Source organism: Myotis yumanensis, unplaced genomic scaffold, assembly GCF_028538775.1.
Source record: "Myotis yumanensis isolate MYYU_CA2020_CCGP unplaced genomic scaffold, mMyoYum1.0.hap1 SCAF_10, whole genome shotgun sequence".
In the NCBI taxonomy this organism is placed as follows: Eukaryota; Metazoa; Chordata; class Mammalia; order Chiroptera; family Vespertilionidae; genus Myotis; species Myotis yumanensis.
Genome location: NW_027223761.1, coordinates 46,372,205 through 46,392,258, shown reverse-complemented (window position 1 = coordinate 46,392,258; position 20,054 = coordinate 46,372,205).

The window sequence follows — 20,054 nt, the reverse complement described above, 5'->3', positions numbered from 1 at the left end:
TCTCTGTGCTTCCTGGACTTGTAAGTCTATTTCTTTCACCAGGTAGGGGAAGTTTTCTGTCATTATTTCTTCAAATAGGTTTTCAATATCTTGCTCTCTCTCTCTTCTTCTGGCACCCCTATAATTCGGATGTTGGTACGCTTGAAGTTGTCCCAGAGGCTCCTTACACTATCTTCATATTTTTGGATTCTTTTTTCTTTTTGTTTTTCCGGTTGGGTGTTTTTTGCTTCTTCATATTTCAAATCTTTGACTTGATTCTTGCGATCCTCTAGTCTGCTGTTGGAACTCTGTATAATATTCTTTATTTCAGCCAGTGTATGCTTAATTTCTAGTTGGTCCCTTTTTATAACCTCGAGGGTCTCACTAGATTTATTGAGGGTCTCACTAAATTTATCAGCGGTTTCTAGAAAATTCTTGAAAAATCTTATAACCATGGTTTTGAACTCTATATCCAGTCGTTTGCTTTCCTCCATTTTTGTCATTTGTGACCTGTTTCTTTGTCTCCACATTTTTTATGCTTCCCTGTGTTGATAGAGTGGCTTTCTGTGCTAGGTGTCCTATAGGGCCCAGTGGCTCAGCCTCTCCAGTTACCTGAGGTGGATACTCTTGGTGCACCCCATTGTGGGCTTTGTGCACAGTCTTGTAGTTAAGCCTTGATTGTTGTGTTATCACTGGGAGGAATTGACCTCCAGGCCAATTGGCTGTGAGAATCAGCTGTGTCTATGGTGGGAGAACTTCTGTGCTGGAGGCACCCTTATGGGGCAAGACTTGCTTCAGTGAGGCTTTGGTGCTCACTGAGTCTGCTCTCTGAGTGTATCCCTTATGGATCTGAGGAGTTGTAATCTGGATGGTCCCACTCTGACCACTGGGTACACTTGGATCTCTAAGGAGGTGCTAATTTAGCTTTTGCCTGAGGCTACCCAGCAGGAGCTATGGAGAGATCTGCAGATTCCTCTTCTTTGTTTGGGGTTTGGAGGTGCCCACATGAGGCCAAGCTGTGAGGCAATGCAAGCTGCTGTGGGGCCTTGGGCCTTCTTTTGGATGTTCTGGGTCTCTCTGACCCAGGTGCAGTTTGTTAGGTAATTTCAGATTGCAAAGGGCCAGGCCCTCATATGCAAAAGCCTCTGCTCACAGCTTGGGTGGGGCGGGGTCTCAGGGAATCAACATGGCAGAGAAAACAGCTATGGCTGATCCTCAGCCCTGCTCTAAGAGGCCCCAGGTCTCAGTGTCCCAGTATTCGCTGCAAGCACCTCTGAGAGAAAGCCGCCCTCGAGTTCCGACCGATGCCAGACAATCCAGTTTCTCCTGTATGAGTCTGGGTCCCAAGAGACTCACCCGGAACTGGAGTTCAGAGCTATCAGGAGCTTGAGACCCCCTCCCGATTGAAAAAGACAACTGTGTCCTCAATTTCCAGCCCTTTCCCCGTGCGCCTCTGTACCTCTGCACTTTACTTCCTCACCTCCTTTGGTCTCAGTGTGCTTTTCTCTTTCCTTCTAGTTGTAGAATTTCCACTCAGCCAGCCTTCCTGTGGTTCTGGATGATGTCCGTTTTGTCTTTTAGTTGTATTTTTAAAGTGGTTGTGTGAGGCAGCAATTTCCGGTGTTTACCTATGCCGCCATCTTGGTTTCTCCGTTCTTCGGGAATCTTTTTAAAAACCTGATTTCTGGGCCTCATCCTCTGGAAATTCTGTTTCTTTGTTATGGGGTGTGGCCACAACATTAGTAACAAAGAAACAGAATTTCCTGAGGATGAGGCTCAGAAATCAGGATTTTAAAAAGATTCCCAGGTGATTCTAATGTGCAGCCAAGGTTGAGAACCACTGACTTAGGAAGTGCTTTCCAGATCATCACATGGCTAGGTCCTCCTCCACCTGACCTTAGCTCAAATTTCATCTCCTTAGAAAGGCCGTTTCTGACTACCTTAACTTATATGGATCCCCCCAACCCACTCAAATCTGCCTTATCAATTTTCCTAGTTTACAGTACTCCTAGAACGAATAATAAACTGAAATCATCTTTATTTAGCTGTTTACATCTTTATCAGCTGTCTTCCCAGTACAATGCCAGTTCCATGTGACAGACCTTGTGATTATGATTATCCAGTGCTTAGAATAGTGTATGCATGGTCAGTACATAGTAGACACTCAATAAGCATTTGTTGAATGAATGAGTGAATGAATGAACAAATAAGTGAGCCATCTTTCAGCTTTTTGTAACACACAGTCTAGAACAGGACATTTTCCATTTCCTGAATCACACAAAAAAATTACTTTACATGATTAAAAGAACATATCTAAGGGAAAAAATAAACATGCATTCTATAAATTAATCTTTTGTTTTTCTTTAAATCATGGAGTCACAGACTGTCCAAGTTGGGTAGGAACCATGTGAGTCTTCTTAGAGTCAGACAGACCTGGATTCTAGTTGCTTGCTAGATCCACATGCATGAAAAGGTCACTTAACCTCTTGAGCCTCAGTTTTCACAGCTGTAAAATGGGGGCAATAATACCTACCTTGAAGAAGGCATTACATTCGACATTAGATATGATGTGACAGATATACTGTGGGTACTCAGGAAATGTTCATTTCTCCTCCCTCCACTGAAGGACCATGGGGTGTGAGCCTGTTTTATTCTCCAGGCTGTGACCTCCTGCAGACAACCTTGTCCTGAAGACCTCTATATGATGAGCAAATGGTGGAACCCACTCCAAGGCCTGCATTAGGCAGATGAGGACAGTGCAGCCCAGAGAGGCAAAGTGACTGTCCAGATCCTTTAGCATGTGAATGGCAGAGTGTGGATTAGCGTATGGCTTAATTTAGAGCCCAGCACTTTTTATCCCCCCATAGCCTGGCACTCTGGTTTTATTCATTGTTCAGCATTCTGGGTCCTGTCCTAGATTGTGTATGCATCCACAGGGCTCCTCAAGCCTCGGGGGGATTTTTCGGCAGCAAGGAAGCCTGTGCCAGAGCTAATAAACAGAGCTGAAAAACTTCGTAACCTTTACAAAAAGTGTTTACACCCAGGATTACCACTGGCTTACAGTGGTAAACTCTCTGCAATAAGTTCTCACTGAATGGAAGTATAGGCAGAGACACACAACTACGTTCACCAGCCCCGAGCTGTGCTTCTGTATCATTCACTTCAGTTCATAATGCTTCCTGATTCCACCCCAGTGTTTGCCCTTGTGCTGGGCCCCGGACCCCCGAAGCCCAGTGAGACCAGTGTGGGGGATGGGAGCAGACATGGACATAGGCAAGGGCCACATGATATAATCTGAGCAGAGACAGAAAGAAATTCAGGAAGCTGGGCAAGCCCAGAGGAGGGGTCCTTAGCTCAACTTGATAGAGGCTGTAAGTAGGGCTTCCTGAAGGAAATGACATCTGAATTTCTTTTTTTCTTTTCTTTTTTTTTTTTTGTCTATGTGAGGAATATTCTCTTGTTCTGATAACATGGCTTTCACCAAATCTGGAAAACATGTGGTTGAGGAGAAATTAACTACTCCCAAACACTTTAGTTTTTGTTTCTTGGATGTTTGGTTAATCCTGACTTGCCATGGGATCCTGATGTAGACATTTTTGCCATAATGCTATTTGTATGAACCTCAAAATAAAACAAAGTAAAAAAAAACCTTTTGCAAAATCTCTCAGTGTAAAAATTATAGGGTTTAACTAAAAATAAGTTTTGGTCGGATCACTTAAAACCAATGGGTTTTTGAAAGCAGAAACTCGAACAAAAACAGCACCAGAGTTAATGGCCATCAGCTTTAGTGCCCAGCCTCATGGTCACTTCCCCTAGCAGCCTTAAGCCTGAGGTTTTGTACTTCCTTCCAGAAGCATGACCTTCATAGCAATCGCCTCTACCAGAGACTGGATTTATCAAAGTGAAAAATCTGATCTAAGGTTTAGACTTCTTCAAAAACTAAAATTTTTTTTTTCACAAATACTAGAGGAAGTATCTCCACAACTTCTTCATCTGCAGGCCCTGCTTCCCCAGAGAGCCTAACGTAGCGGAAAGGCTAGTGGTTCTCAAAGCCACTAAATCAGTGACAACTTGCACTAGAGAACAGCACTTCTGCAGGATTTTCAGCATGCTTGTGAGGTCTTCGTAAAGGGCTACCGCTTCCTCTTTAGTTGTGGGAAAGCTTGTTCCTATTTGCTTCAAAACACGAGCACGCTGGAATATATTGCGTATGAATCGATATGACTTCCTTTTCGTATGGACAGTGTGCCTCTCCACCACTCGTGTGCGAGCTATTCCTATAAAAGAAACGCATTTCAGCAGCACAGAGAGGTTTGTGTCTTCCTAGGTAGGCATTCTTGCGTCGTTTGATGAAGTGGCTTTTCTTCAGGAAGTTTTCACAGCGCTCCTGGCCTCTCCTTTCTCCCTGCTAATGGTCAGAGACGACTCACCCTCCACTGTGCATGCGCCCCTTTACGAGGGACACTCTTGCCCACTCGTTTCTTCAGCCACCACCAGAGTTTCGTGGATTGAGACGTGTAGGTGATAGACATCACCCCACTCAGATGCTCCCTCTCAGAGGAGGAGGGGGAGGGGACTAACCACTGCTGAGGGCTCTCAGGCCACAAGCCTTATTGTGCCAGACACCTGCCATTTGCCACCTAATTCATCCTCACAACAGGGAGGCGAGGCCGAGGAGGGTCTCCCATACAGTTTAATGTTATCTCCACTTTTCAGGAAAGGAGCAGGGAACTCAGAGATGTTCAAGGTCGCCTACCTGAGAAGTGACAAAGTACCTGGCCCTGCGTGAAGATATCACCTGTGGTCTCCCCCACTCCGCCTGCCTCAGGGAGCCAACTAGCACTGGCACCATCATGGAGGGGTTACCCCACTGCAGAACAGCCTTGAAATCCAAAAATGCCTTCCAGCCCCAGAGCAGAAGCTCACATCTCAGCAGGACCATGTAAATAATGATCCCCATTTAGGGAGCATTTATTATAAGCCAGGCACTGTGCCAAAGGCCCTGCAGAATTCTCTACAGTTCTCCCAAGCCCTATGAAATAAGGATTTAAAAAATGTTTTTTAAATTAAATTTATTGGTGTGACATTGGTTAACATGAACATATAGATTTCAGGTGTGGGTTTCTATGTTACATGATCTGTATATTGCACCGTATGCTCACTACCCAAAGTCAAATCTTCTCCTGTTACCCTATATTAGGACCCCCGGCCCCTTCTGGAAAGGATTTTTAAACCAAGTTTGCATGTGAAGAACCTGAGGCCAAGTGAAATTCAGCAATTTGCCCCAGGGGCTTGTTAATTAAGGGGTGGGGATTTAAATCCACATCCTATTGACTCCTGGGACTCTAAGCTGTGCTGGAATCAATGGAGCATGAAGGGGCTGAGGCCACTTCCTGTTTGTCTCAGGGTGCAGAAGGAACCAAAGACCCATGCCACACACCTACACAGAACGTACTGAGTCTGAGACTCTCGCTGTGAGGATACACAGGAGGCTGGGACTTCACCAGATGAAGAAGCGGGTGATGAGGATTTCGACAGAGAGTAGACAGTATTGTCCATCTCTGTCCCTGCCTGTGCCCCATCCCAGCCCACATGTGGGAAGGGTAAAGGAGAGCTGCTTTCTCACTTAAACCAATTGAGGGGCCTTCCAGGAAACCATGCAGACAACGTGGCCTGTGGGCCTTGACATTCATTGGGTGTAAGGAGTGGTCTCTGACCCACACCTGTGTCCATGGGTGAGATGCTTGCCTAGAGCGCCCACTGGTGGCTAAGTCATGAGATGGAGCACTTTGGAAACAGCAGGGATTCTGACAGGACAAGGAGGCCTGGGGTTGCCCATGGGCCAGATGTGTCCCCAAGGAGAGGATCTAGATTAAGAGGACCACCTAGAAGGGCAGGTGACCCCTCAGGAGGGACAAACAGGAGCTGAGCCGAGAGAAAAGATATAGCTTTCAGCCAAAGAATGCAAAGCCAGGTCGAGGGACACCCCATGGATGAAAAAGGGCTTTGAGGGACTCACAGAATCCCCCTCCCTCCCAAGACAAATGCCAACAATTTCACACAGCTCTCTTGAAGGCTCCAATGCCAAGTTTTATCTGTACCAGTTGTTAGACCCTGTCTGTCCCTTATCCCTCCTCCTGTCCACTTGCACCTAACAGGGGGGTTAGAGTAGGGGCGGGGAGAACAACAGCAGCCAGAGAATGGGGGTAGAGGTGCCCAGCCCACCAAGAGGACCCACTTAGAGACCACGGAGCTAGATGCCACACACCTTTGGACACGGAACTCAGTCACTCCCTTCTCAGGCCAAGAGGAAAATAATTCAAAATCGGTTTGGTTTTGTTTGTTTTTGCAAACAAAACCTGGAATGTTAGAAACATTAGAAACAATAATGATGAGAGAGAATCATCAATCGGCTGACTCCTGCACACCTCCTACTGGGGATCAAGCCTGACATCTGGGCAGGAATGGGCGCACACCCCAGACAGGAGGAGGCTGTGGTGCCGCGGCACCCAGCACTGAGCACCAACTGTGTGCAACCAGCAAGAACTTTCTCATGCTCCTGGGAGAAGGTTGAGGACGCTGTGTGTGAAAGACCTGGGGGGAAATGAGTGTCCCCTCAGGCAGGGCTCACAGATCACTGCGTCTCTGCGAGGTTCCCAGGGGAGCTGTGCCAAACTAACCAAGCCCCAGGGAGACGGCCAAACAAACCTCATTTATTTTGGGATGAGTGGGAAGCTGTTGCTCTTAGAAAAAGGTGGGTATCATTTCTCCTTCTTCATGTGTGCATTCCTTTATTAACAGACATTTATTGGCGTTGCATCTACTGTAAGCCTGGCCCTGTGCTCCATTCTGTGTATAATATGCTAATCTAATAAGAGCTTTTCAGGAAAAAAAGAAACATCACCTCACTAAATGCACATGCCAATTTCCAGATATATCTGGATTTCAAAAAAAACAAAGTGAGGAGAATAATGCATGTCTTAGAAGTGAGGAGCTGCCCTGGCTGATGCTGCACACTGAAGGGTCTCGGGCTCAATTGCCGATCAAGGGCACATACCTGGGTTACAGGTTAGATCCCCAGACCTGGTCAGGGCACTTGTGGGAGGCAACAAATTGATATGTCTCTCCCACATTGATGTTTCTCTCTCTCTCTCTCTCTCTCTCTCTCTCTCTCTCTCTCTCTCTCTCCACACACACACATACACACACACACACACACCTTTCCCTCTTTTCCTCCCTTCCACCCTCTTAAAAAAAAATCAATGGAAAAAATATCCTCAAAATCTCCTTGGGTGAGGATTGCCAAAAACAAAAAGAAGTGAGGAGCGATGGCAGCTCTCTTGGATAGGACTGTGGTGCCAGCCTGGCTCCCACCAGGCCTCTCTCCAGAGCTGGACTCTGCACCTGGTTTCCACCTTGGCCGGGACCCAGCTCCAAAGCTGCCTGGAGCCCTGGGAATCAAATGCTCAGGACCCAGCCAAGGCCCTGCTGGGCCATCTGGGCGAGCCCTGCTGGGGTGGAGCCCGTGTCCCAGATGCTCCTGTGAGCAGCACAGTTCCTGGAAGCGGTGGGAGTGCTCTCCCATTGACACGTCAGGCTCCGCCGAAACAAAGAATTCAAGATGAATGATAATGACATACGGTGAATTCCTTTACAACTTTTCCCTTTTCATTACATAAGTCAAATGTTCTTTGATGAGAAGTTGAAAAAAAAATAGAGAAGGCTAAGGAAAATAGTTATTAACCTCACTACCCAGAGATCAGCACTTAAAAAATTTTTTTTAAATATGTTTTTATTGATTTCAGAGAGAGGAAGGGAAAGGGAGAGAGAGATAGAAACATTAATGATGAAAGAGAATCATCAATCGGCTGACTCCTGCACACCTCCAGCTGGGGATTGAGCCTGAAATCTGGGCATGTGCTCTGACTGGGAATCAAACCGTGACTTCCTGGTTCATAGGTTGATGCTCAACCACTGGGCCACACCAGCCATGCTGAGATAAGCACTTTTATCATTTTGGTGTGTGGTGTGAAAACTGATCCACCTTTCCCCTGCCTGCCTGCTTCCTACCAACATATACACCCCACATGCACATATATCACATATACATGCACACACCCACACACAATAGACACACTATACACATGCACATACAACACACACACACACACACACACACCATACACAGCACACCCATGCATATATATCACATGCGCATACTACGCACACACATACATCATAAGGAAAATTAAAAAACTCAATAAAAGCCTTACTAGAATGGTCAGTCTGAGTCCTTCCTTTATTTGAGGGAGAGAACCAAGGAGTAGAATTTCTAAGCCTCAATGGGTCTAGAAGCACAGATTCAAAAGCACAGATATCTGGCCTCACCAAGGATCTTGCTTCGGCAGACCTAGAATCAGGGGGCTGGGTGGATCCATCAGCGAGCCCTCCCTCCCTGTGGTGGGACTGGATTTCTGTGGGACTGGAGTAGAGGTGGGTCAAGAAGCTGTGACAAGGAGGCTCCTGGAGTTAGACAGGTGACTCTCAGAACAAGGGAGGGGAGATTAGAAACTGGGGTGTGCCCCGAGGGAACCTCTCTCTTTAAGAGAGATGCAAAAGTTTCTCTTCCTATGTTGGGAAATGTCAAGAGAATGAGAGCTTTAACCTTCTCTTCAGATGGTGTAGTGCTTTTAGGATTGTCCCAATCCTTCTGTGCAGGAATGTTTATCCCCTGCCTGGTTGGGTGTGTAATTTTAGGGACCAAATGGACAAAGCAGTCAGGGGAGAGGAGCCATATTCCTTCCCATCTCCCCCAGGGCTTCTGTGCAGAAGGGTGGTGGGGAGGTGGGCAACAGCGCAGACCCCTAGGCAGAGACCTGTAGCCCAGTGGACAGTGGCCCCACGCAGCCAGGAGTGCTTCTGGGCGGTTGTCTCAAGAGAGGCAAGAAGGCTGGAGCTCCTCTGATCCCTGCCTGTGAGAAAGACCTTCACTCTTGAAAGGAGAATGGAAGACATGACACCACAGGTACCAGGGCACCTGTGGCCCACTTGGTGCCTTTGCACAAATGAGGAAAAGGTACCCTTCCCCAACACATTTCACTTCCATCGGTCACACACTGTCATGATATTGTGAGAAAACAAGCACTTGACTGTCTTCCACCAGAAAGCTGTCATACCAAACATACAACTGCTAGCGGTGAAGGGCACATGCTTAGAAGGAGTGCTGTGACATACTGCAAGACTGCGTGTGACAGCCTGGCTTCCAGGGGTCTGTCAACTTCACAGAGGAGGAAGCTGAGCTGAGAGAGGGCGAAAAACTTGACGAGGGTCACACGGCCGGTGAGAGGGGGATTCAAACCCAGCCAGTCTGACCCCAGAGCTCAAGGTGCACACCATTAGGCCACTGTTTTTACAGAAAACGGCTGTTACTCCCTCATCTGCCTGACACACCCTTGACTGTTACCCTTACAATGTCCTGTTTTAAATTTCAAATGCCACCTCCACTTATGATGCCTTCTTTGACCTCACCAAGTCCAGCTGGCCATCCCCTCTCCTAGTGCATGCTCCCTACTCCTGGACTGTATCTAATGAAGTCTTATCTTTCTGAGTAAATTTGGAAAAATTACAGTTTGTCTCTATCCTCCGACTGTGAGCAAATTCTTCAAGGGCCGCTGGGGAAATTGAGGAGTGCCAGCTCTGTGCCCCCAGGGCCTGGCATTGAGCCTGGCACAGAGGAGCCGCTTGGTAATGATGGATGAAAAGAACTGAAATGAATTCGCACATGAGAGGATTGAACCCAATGTTCTCCCAGACCCCTCCGGCTCTGACCTTCATAAGTGCAGGTCTCAGGGTTTGATTCTAAACCTCCGGCAGTGCTAAGGGGTAGAAACTACAGGAGTGCAGAACAGAGGGAGACAGGACAAAGAGTAATTGCCAGCAAACAGCAACCACGTCTCCTCAGAAGATGGGAATTGGTCTAGATATCGTGGTGTTTTTCAGAAGGCTCACGGGAGCCTATGAAATACCACTGAATGCCGGAGGGCTCCCCAGACAGAGCGGCTGGAGAAGCAGTCAAGGTCATGGCCAACTTTGAAATCCCCCAGATGCTCCTACATTAATAGGTTTTCAGGAAAGGAAGGAAAAACAATGAGCTGCCATTCTGGGATCAGAGAACATAATGAATGCTCTCACTCGGAAAAGGACAGGGACTTTCTGTCAACTTCAGTCAAGTGTACAAGGACATCCTGTGGGTGCAGAACTTCTGCAGAAAACATCAGTGAGCTCAGAGGGGTGACAAGACACAGCTAGCGAGGCCCCTGCTTCCATCTCCCTCTCTTCACTTAGTGGATTACAGTTGAGCTGCCGCTATGAACTGGGCCCTGTCCCAGGAAAGAGCAAAACTCAGCTGGATCTCAAGGGGCCAGTGGTGTCTCTTGCTCACTGGATCTCACTAGGTCTGAGCTCTGCTTTTTGGGGCAGCTGACACACACTGAGTCGCATTGGTCTTGGAATTAATCTATACTAATAGAAGGATAATATGCTAATTAGACTGGGAGACCTTCCAGGAGACCTTTTGGATGTCATTCCAGACAAACCCATGGTGGCAGGGCCCAGGCAGGGGTGGTTAGGGGCAATCAGGCCGGCAGGGGGGGCAGTTGGGGGTGAGCAGGCCAGCAGGCAGAGTGGTTAGGGGCAATAAGGCAGGCAGGCAGGTGAACGGTTAGGAGCCAGCGGTCCCAGATTGTGAGAGGGATGTCCAACTGCCAATTTAGGCCCGATCCTGCAGGCCCAATCCTGCAGGGATCTGGCCTAAACCGGCAGTCGAACATCCCCCAAGGGGTCCCAGATTGGAGAGGGTGCAGGCCTGGCTGAGGGACACCCCCCCCTCCGTGCATGAACTTCGTGCACTGGGCCATTAGTTTCTTTATACTTCTGTTCAATTCACTTGTCGTTTGAAAAAAGAATTCCAAATGTACCGAAAGATTCATAAAGTTGATCTTGCCTCTCTATGAATTCATTCAGTACAATTTTATTGCACATCTATCATGGGACCCTGGGCCAGCTCAACAGACCTTACCTTTGTCCTTCTCCTCTTCCACACTCTTGGCCTTGGCAGGTCAGCCTCAACCCACATGGAGTGAACTTCCAAGGCCCTCCTAGGCCAGAGATATTGATGCAATTTATGGTGGCCTCTGTCCCACCTGGACCAGGACCCAAGAATCAGGAGGGATCGTGTCACTCAGAACTCAGAGCAGCAGACACTCAGCTGCTGCCTGGGCTCCAAGGACTGAACGCCCAGTGTGGGGGCACACACATCGGGGCCAAAGTATCTTCTGACCCTTTGGCATTGCTCTACCGGTCCAGACTCCATACTTCTTCACTGCAGAGGACACAGATAAGTAACATTTGTTTTTCCTTATGAAAGGATGGGGAAAATACACAAAGAAGATAGTACAAATTCATCATCGGGAGATAACCACTTTTAGCATGTTGATATTTTTAAAAATTCAGATACAGACACATTCATCTATTTTCTTTACAAAAAATAGGATTATTCTGCAATACTTTATTGTGACTCTCTTTCAAAGCATAAATTATGGTGACTATTTCCCCACTAATATTTCATAATATTGTCTAATATAATGTAACACTTTATTTAACTTACCTATCTATTGACATCTAAGTTATTTAGAATGTTTTCCCTACTATACAAAAGGTGAATTTTCAAAAGAGATGATGGCCATTTCCTGCTAACTCACTGTGCAGCCCTCTCCCCTGCTTTTTCCTTGTGCCTTTCCACCACCAACTTGACATCTGAACTAGGAAGTCAACCCTGACCCCTCCCTGTCTTTCATTTCTACATCCAATCAGTCACCAGTCACCAAGTGGTCTCTTCCCCTCTGACCCTCTGCCTTAGCTCAGACCTCCTTGTTCTTTCTAGACCAGCATAGAAGCTGGGCCTACTAGAGACTCCCCTCAATCCCTCCTCTCCATTCCAAATTATCTTATAACCAGGGTAATACTCAGTTTACTCACCTTCTGCTCATGAGGGCAGAGAAAGAGGCCAAAAGCTCTTACTCTTGGCAAAGGAGGAAAATCGTGTCTAAGGGGGATCACTGTGCCTGTGTTTTAGGGAGGAAGGTCTCCAAGGGATAGGGGAGAAATTGGTGACGGGGTACCAGAATGAGAAAGGACTTCTGAATTGCCCGGGTGCCTGTTGGGAATCCTGGGGGTCAGGACAGGCTGGGCTGGCTCAGCTGCAGGGAGCTCAGCGGCCGGGCTCTTCTGCCCACACCCTTTTTCATAAGCCCTCACTCTGGCGGGAGGAGTGGGGCCCAAGCCCTCCCAGGTGAAGCTCACAAAAGGATACTAACAGCTTGATTCTGGGAAGATGGTTCTCAGGGCAGGAAAGGCTGTGCATGGCTGAGGCGCCTGCAGTGGCACACAGACCCCACTTGTGAGCTCTGTCGTCCTGTCACTTCCGCTCAAGACCCTTCTTGAGTCCTGAGATCTGACACTGCCTCTTGGGCGCAGAGGGAAAATGCCCTTATGTTTTCCTTCTAATCGGGGTCAACTCAGACTTTAGAAACCCCTGAAAGGCCTTTTATTCCAGCCTCTCCGTTCTCTGCTTCGAGTTCTCTCCCCGGAGTATTCCAAACAAAGCCGGCTCCTTCCCAGGCCCTGACTTCACAGGAAGTCTTGCTCAGTCTTTGCAGGAATCTGTAGAAAGCCCCTCTTGGACCACAAGGGGGAGGCACTTTCTCACACCCATGCCTTGGCTTTGTAAATAGGCTCTGCCTTTCCCCATCTTGTCCACCAGGGTGAAGTCTCATTCCTTCTTCAAATCCCAGCCCACGGTTATTTCCCCCATCCTAGTTTCATGAAGACTGAGTAGATTCCATTTCCCTGGATTCTCCCACAATGCCCGGAGCTTCCCTTTATCATTTGCAATTTAATTTGTTATAGCCATACCATGGAATATTACTAAGGTCACGCAGTAGTTTCAATAGGTGATTCCTGAGTGTCTGTGATGGCACAGCACTCTGGTGGCTCTGCTGGCATGGCTGGGGCTACCTGGACATTGGGGACCACCTGGGACCCCTTTCAGGAGCAGGGAGTGGAAAGGAGACAAGGAGAAATCTCAGGGCCAGACCTGCTCTGGGGTCTTCTGGGAGCCATAGCACCCCGCTGAAGAGAGAATGTCAGCCAGGAAGGAAACAATTCCTGGTCTCACAAAGGGTTCTGAGGTGACCTTGAGCAAGTCACTTCTCCCCTTAGGACCTCAGCTTCCTCATTTGCCTACTAGGGTGCAGGTCCCTACCCTAAACTATGTCAGGCCTACTGTGAAGACCCAGTAAGAGCAGAGATTTTAAAAAGGGCTTAGAAAAGTCAGACCTTGGATAACAGGTGGTACAGGAGCTATTGATTGATGTTTAAAGTGATCTGAGACGCCTCTTTTCTCATTCTCTTTCTCATTCTCTTTCTCATTCTCTTTCTCTTTCTCTTTCTCTTTCTCTTTCTCTTTCTCTTTCTCTTTCTCTTTCTCTTTCTCTTTCTCTCTCTCCCTTCCCCCTCTCTCCCTCCCTTCCACACTCTCAGTTGGTTTAATCATTCACCTGCTGAAGAACATTTACGTTTTTTCCATTTTACAACTATTACAAATTACTACTATGAATATTTGTGTGTAGATTTTGTGTGAGCATAGTGTTCATTTCTCTAGGATAAATGCCCAGGAGTGAGATTGCTGGGTCATACGATAAGTGTGTTATTTGGTTTTATAACAAACTGTCAAGCCATTTCCAGAGGAGCTGCTCCCTTTTGTGATTCAGTTTCTCCACATCCTCGCCAGTATTTGGTGTTGTCACTGCTGTGTTTTGTTCTGTTTTGTTTTATAATCCAATATTACTTTATTTTGTTGCTAAAATTGTTCCAGCTTTGACCATTGGGAACTCTTTCAGTTGGCTCATGTGCCTTTTAAAAATATATATCTTTATTATTGAAAGTATTATAGATGTCCCCTTTCCCCTCCCCCCCCATTGACCCCCTCCACCCTGCTCCCGCCCCCTTTCCAGGCTTCCGCATTATTGTTTGTCCATGGGCTATGCATTGTGCATGTAAATTCTTTTGTTGATCTTTTCTCAGCCCCCCCCCCCCCCCCCCATTCTCACCAGGCCAGGGGACCAGGATCAGATCTGACTCTGCCCTCTGTCACTGGATGCCTGACCCTGAACAAACCAAACACCTCCTCTCTGACCCTTGGTTTCCTCTTTTGTAAAGAGAGCTAACAGTGCCATCTCACAAGATTTTGTGAAGATTGTGGATTAAGCAATTGCTTTGAAACATCACATGCTGTTTAGATGACAGATAAGCATTACCCAATTTATTGTTATTTTTAGTTCCTTTTCTTCTGTAATTTCTGGCTACAGTTTATATTCATGTAATTTGTTTCATCAGCGCCCATGGCTAATTGTCAATGAAATAATGTCCCAGTCCTCCCTTGGTCCAGATTAGACCTAATGACACAGGGGGCACCAGGGTCTAAGTACTAGCTTGGCACCCGTACTGCTCAGTCAAAACTGACCCAGGGCCTTGTCCTGGGATTGTCGCCCCAAATCCCAGCCTTGGGGAGTGGAGGAAGGAGCTTACACTATCTGCTACCTGAGTGCCTGTGTGTGCCAGGTCATGTGATGCGGCTCTGCGTGTGGTGTAAATGTCCCCATTGTCCATTGAAGGAAATGAAATCTCAGGGTTAGGTAAATGCCTTGTCTGGGTGATGCAGCTAGAAAGTGGCTGGAGCAGTGGGGATGCAAGGTGCCCCAACTTTCCTGCCACCCTAATTTGAGAGGCAAAATATTTTTCCTGCTGACCTACTTTTGTGCCTGGTTATCTCCACATAACCAAATCTTTTTAGTTAAACCTCTAAGGTCCCTGTTTAAAAAAAAGCCACAGACTTGCCCTGGCCAGTGGTTCTCAGTGGTTAGAGTGTCGTGCCCCCACCGCCACCGCGCATCCATGGGTCATGGGTTCAATTCCCAGTCAAAGGCACATAGGTACCTGGGTTGCAGGTTCGATCTCATGTGGGAGGAAACCAATCGCTGTGTCTCTCTCACATCAATGTTTCTCTCTCTCTCTCTCTCTCTCTCTCTCTCTCTCTCTCTCTCTCTCCTCCACCCTCCCTCCCTTTACCTTCCCTCCCTACCTTCTACTCTCTCTAAAAAAATCAATGGAAAAAATATCCTTGATGAGGATTAACAAAACAGAACAAAAACAAAAGAAAAACCACAGACTTGGGTGGGACAATGCTGTCTTTCATCTGCCCTGAGCAGTGACTCAGGAGACATTCTTGGGTTTACCTTGTGCTGAGCAGGGCCCCATGAGGGGCAGGGAGGAGACCTGGACAAGAAGGATCCAAGTTCAAATCCAGACCCACTCAACAGGGTGACCTTGAACAGGTTACCCGAGAAGGGGGAATGAAGGCTTGGGCCTACAGAACCTTTCTCTGAGGAACTTCTCAACCCCGAGTAACCTTGGCCAGGAGAGAACCAAGCGGTGGTGACTAGAAGCTGCCCCCAATGGACCTGCTCAGAGGCTGGTGGATGGGGTTGGAGCCCCCATCAAAGCAGTTGGACCACTGGTCTGCAGGACAGCAAGTCCCTTCCAAGGTCCCCACCAAACCACAGTCCCGGCTTCTTGGAGGGAAGAGCCAAGGAGGCTAACATCTAGAATTCTCTGTTCCTGATTCTGTATTGTTAGCATTCTACTTTCCATTCTATGAACTTAACAGTTTATTTACGGGCTCTGGAATCAGACAGACTTGCTTTTAAAACCTGAACTCTCACCCTATCTGGTTTTGTTCAGTGGATAGAGCATCAGCCTGCAGACTGAAGGGTCCCAGGTTCAATTCCCAGTCATGGCACATGCCTGGGTTGTGGGTGATCCCCAGTAGGGGGTGTGCAGGAGGCAGCCAGGCAATCAATCTCTCTCATCGTTGATTTTTCTATCTCTCTCTCTCCCTCTCCCTTCCTCCCTGAAATCAATAAAAATATATATTTAATAAATAAATAAAACCTGTACTCTCCTGCCTACCTGCTGTGAAACCTCGGGCAAATTACTTAATGTCACTTTTCTCATCTGTCAATCATCTTTTTGTATAGCGAGAAGGAAATAGTCAATAAGCATTGACTATTTGTTGAATTTTTAAAAATCACCTGAATAAATGTCGGTGTTAACATGCTGTAAAATACAAAGATTGGGAGTTATTTTATCAGAGGGAAAGCTGTGAAGGCAATGAAGTCCTTGGTGACTGCCCCAAACCACTGCTCATTCACACTTCTACTTCTCTGAGTTTGCCCTCTGCTCTCAACTTGTGGGGACCCCCCTTCCCCCGCCATGCCCCACCCCACAAGCCCCAGATTTGGGCTAGAGCATCACCTCCACGAGCCGGAGGGATGAAAAGCGGCAATGGGCTGGGAAGAAAGGTGAGTGTCACCGGCAGCGCCCTCTGGTGGGCACAGCGCCGTGACAGGTCAGAGACCCGACTCCAAGCTCAGCCTGTAACTCAGTTCTCCCAAGTTTTCTCAGTTTGGAACTCAAGTACTAGCCCAGCCACAGTAGCCACTTGCCACCTTGTATTTTAGTCCACAGGGAGATGCTGGGGCGTGGACTGTGTTTGGCCCACCTCTGGGTGCCCTTGGCCAGGACTGTGGTGTCTTTCTGACAAACACAAGGCTTAGAAGTGAGCCATGAGGGCTAAGGGCCCACCCCCTGGGCTGCCCTAATCCTTTGAGTCACCCTCTCAGTATCCTGTTGCCTTTGTCCCAGGTTCTATCATGCTTGCCATCTCTCTCACCCCCATCTCCGAGAGCATGGGCTCCAAATGGTTTAGCTTCCTGCCAGGGCTAATCAAGCTCTTTGGGCAGGACTGACAGCCAAGTAATTATATTCATCTCCCCCCCACCCCGCCCCCGCTTTCCTCCTGAGAGTTGTGAAGTACAAATTAGGTGTGGATATGAAATGTAAGATCTGTGTGAGCTTTAAAGTCGTGCCCCACTTGATTATGTAGTAGAATCCTGTGGCTTTGTTTGGTTTTAAAACCTGAAAACTACCACCACCACCACCATCCATGGGCATGTGTTCACACACATGAAAGTTAAAAACTCATGTATCCTTGAACTAAAATTCTGGTACATTGTTTATTTATTTGTTTGTTTGTTTGTTTATTATTTTATTTCAGAGAGGGAGAGGAAGAGAGAGATAGGAACATCAATGATGAGAGAGAATCATTGATTGGCTGCCTCCTGCATGCCCCATATTGGGGATAGAGCCTGCAACCCGGTCATGTGCCCTGACCAGGAATTGAACCATGACCTACAGGTTCTTAGGTCTATGCTCAACCACTGAGCCACACTGGCCGGGCATTTGAAAAATAAATGATGCTTGGTGAAGGTTTGTGCTTTGTGCCACACTGCAAGCTGCACAGAGCTGGCACGCCAGTCTTCTTCAGTCTTTTTCATAGGCGTCCACAGACACTCAGAAAGAGCCTCGCCATCTCCCAGGCTGACTCATCTTACAGCTGGGGCAGCGGCCTCCTCCAGAGGTAGGACCACCCCTCACAACCAGTGAGGCTGCTATTGGGCTGCTATTGAGGCGGGGCACAGACTTCTCTGGGAGGAAGTCAGAGCAGAGGTAGGTCTCTATCAAGGAGCTGGAGAGGAAGAGGTAGAATTTCACTGGAGTGGGGGTAGGGGTGAAGTGGGGAGGTGGGACTCCTGCCCTATCCCAGCTTCAGACCTGTCCATGCACACACCTGCCAGAAAGGAGGAGCAGGAAAGGGAGGTTCTTATCACAGAGGAACTTAAAGACCTGGTTTCTGGCATGAGCTTGCTGTGCAGCCTTAGGAAAGTCACTTAACCTCTCTGGGCCTTCATTTAACCATCGGTAAAATGGCTGGAACAGACCCCATTTATCCATTTATCAGGTGTGTATTGACAACCAAGTGTGTTCCTAGCACTAACCTGAATACTGGGGACCCTCTGGGGAGCAAGGTAGGCACAGTTTTTGCCCTCAGTGTAAAGTGGAGGCTGGAAAAATAAACAGAAAATAAATGTGATGAGTGTGCCTGTGGGAAGATGAAGGTACTGGGTCAGCACAGAGGAGGTGCATCTAACTTTGCCTGGGGTAGGATGGGGGAGGTGGTCGGGACGCCTTCCAGAGGAGGTGGCGCAGAGGCTGAGGCAGGAAGGATACGTAGGAGGTGATCAGGCTGGAGGGTGTGGGAAGAGGGAAGCATTCACTGCCCCCACCCTTGCTCCTTTGAGAGTCACCGTCCTTTAGAAAGGCTGGGGAGGGGAGGTTCTATGGAGTCGCTCCTCAGAGCTCTGCTAGGAAGGGGAGACGCTCTCTCTCCCAGCACCCATCCTGGTCCCCACCCCCTCTCACGTGTCTGCACACGCTGTCAGATTTCACTGGAAGGTGGAGCAAGTCAAGGGAATTACAGTGTTTGTGTCTGTGTAGAAAGAGTATTTTTAAAGCTTGAGCTAAGTATGACTTTGTCCACAGTCTGTGGGAAGCATCTAAAACCCAAGCCTTTCCCGGGACCAGCTGGGAGTGCCCTGTGTTCCAGACCAGCTTCCCTCTGGTCTCCTCTCCTCTGAGCAGCTCTCACCAGCCCCCATCCAGTGACTGGCTTCACCCCGGGCCTCAGCTCCCCTCGTGTAAGTCCCTGTGGGAAGAAGGCACCTTAGTGGGACAGAGGGTTTAGGTCTTTGTTCCTCCAGTTCCCAGCTCCAGCAGGGAGGTGGGTCTGTCCAGGGACCTGCAAGTCATTTGTCTGGGCTGGGGGAGGGGCCTGGGGGGAGAGGGAGGCCGAAGGGAGACAGGCCAAGCCTGCTGGGTGGCTGTGAGACAAAAATAAAAGAGACCAACTCATAGGCAGGTAGCACCTCATAAACTTTAAAACACTGAGGACATGTGTTTGTTTTCAACTGTGCCTCTCTGCCCGGTCCCTTGGGACTGGCTATCTTCAAGGAGGCGCTGGCTGTCCGGCTTTGCCATTTGGCATCTTCTTTAAATTTTGAATTTTCAGCCACTCACATCCCAATGTAAAGTTAGCAGTTCTTTTACCAGGGGAGCCGAGAGGGTGGGACAAGGGCAACAGGGCGGGGAGGACACAGAGCTGGTGGCCAGGTTGCGTTGGTTGTCTGTTAGCGTGTAAGAAGCCACTCCAAAGCAGAATGGCTTAGCACGACGACAGTTTTATTTGCTCGTGATTCTGCAGTCGGGGCTGGGGTCAGCTGGCTGCATCTTCTGCTGGTTTTTGTCATGGTCACTCCTGTGCATTACGCTAGTGGGTCGGCTCAGGGTCTGAGATCCCTTGGGTGCCAGCTGGTTGAGCGTTTCTGTCTCCCGAGAGCCTGAGGTGAGCAGCTCTCACTAGCCCTACTCATGACTGGCCTCACCCCAGGTTCTCCACGTGGTCTTGCCAGACTCCTACATGGCAGCTTCCAACTGCAAAAGTGAAAGCCGCCAGGCCTTCTGAAGACTTAGGTGTGGAGCTGGCGCAGAGCCATGTCTATTATGTTGGATTGATTAAAGTAAATCGCAGGCCTAGCCCAGACGCAAGAGGAAGGTTCTGCGCAGGGTGATAATGCTAGGAGGTGGGGTCACTGAGAGCCACCAGGATAACAGGGTATAACACGGGCTGGTGGAGAAGGCAGCTTATGTAAGAGATCTTCTCTGTCAGCTACCTTCTCTGTGGGTCTCACAGTCTCCCCCTGCCCTCATATTCTTAACAAGTGTCCTATTAACATAGCAACTTCAAGTCATTTTTTTTAAAATATATTTTTATTGATTTCAGCGTGGAAGGGAGAGGGAGAGAGAGATAGAAACATCAATGATGAGAGAGAATCATTGATCGGCTGCCTCCTGCACGCCCCCTACCGGGGATCAAGCCTGCAACCCTGGCATGTGCCCTTGACTGGAATCGAACCTGGGACCTTTCAGTCTGCAGGCTGATGCTCTATCCACTGAGCCAAACCGGCTAGGGCAAAATCTTTTTTAGGGGCTATTACAGTTGG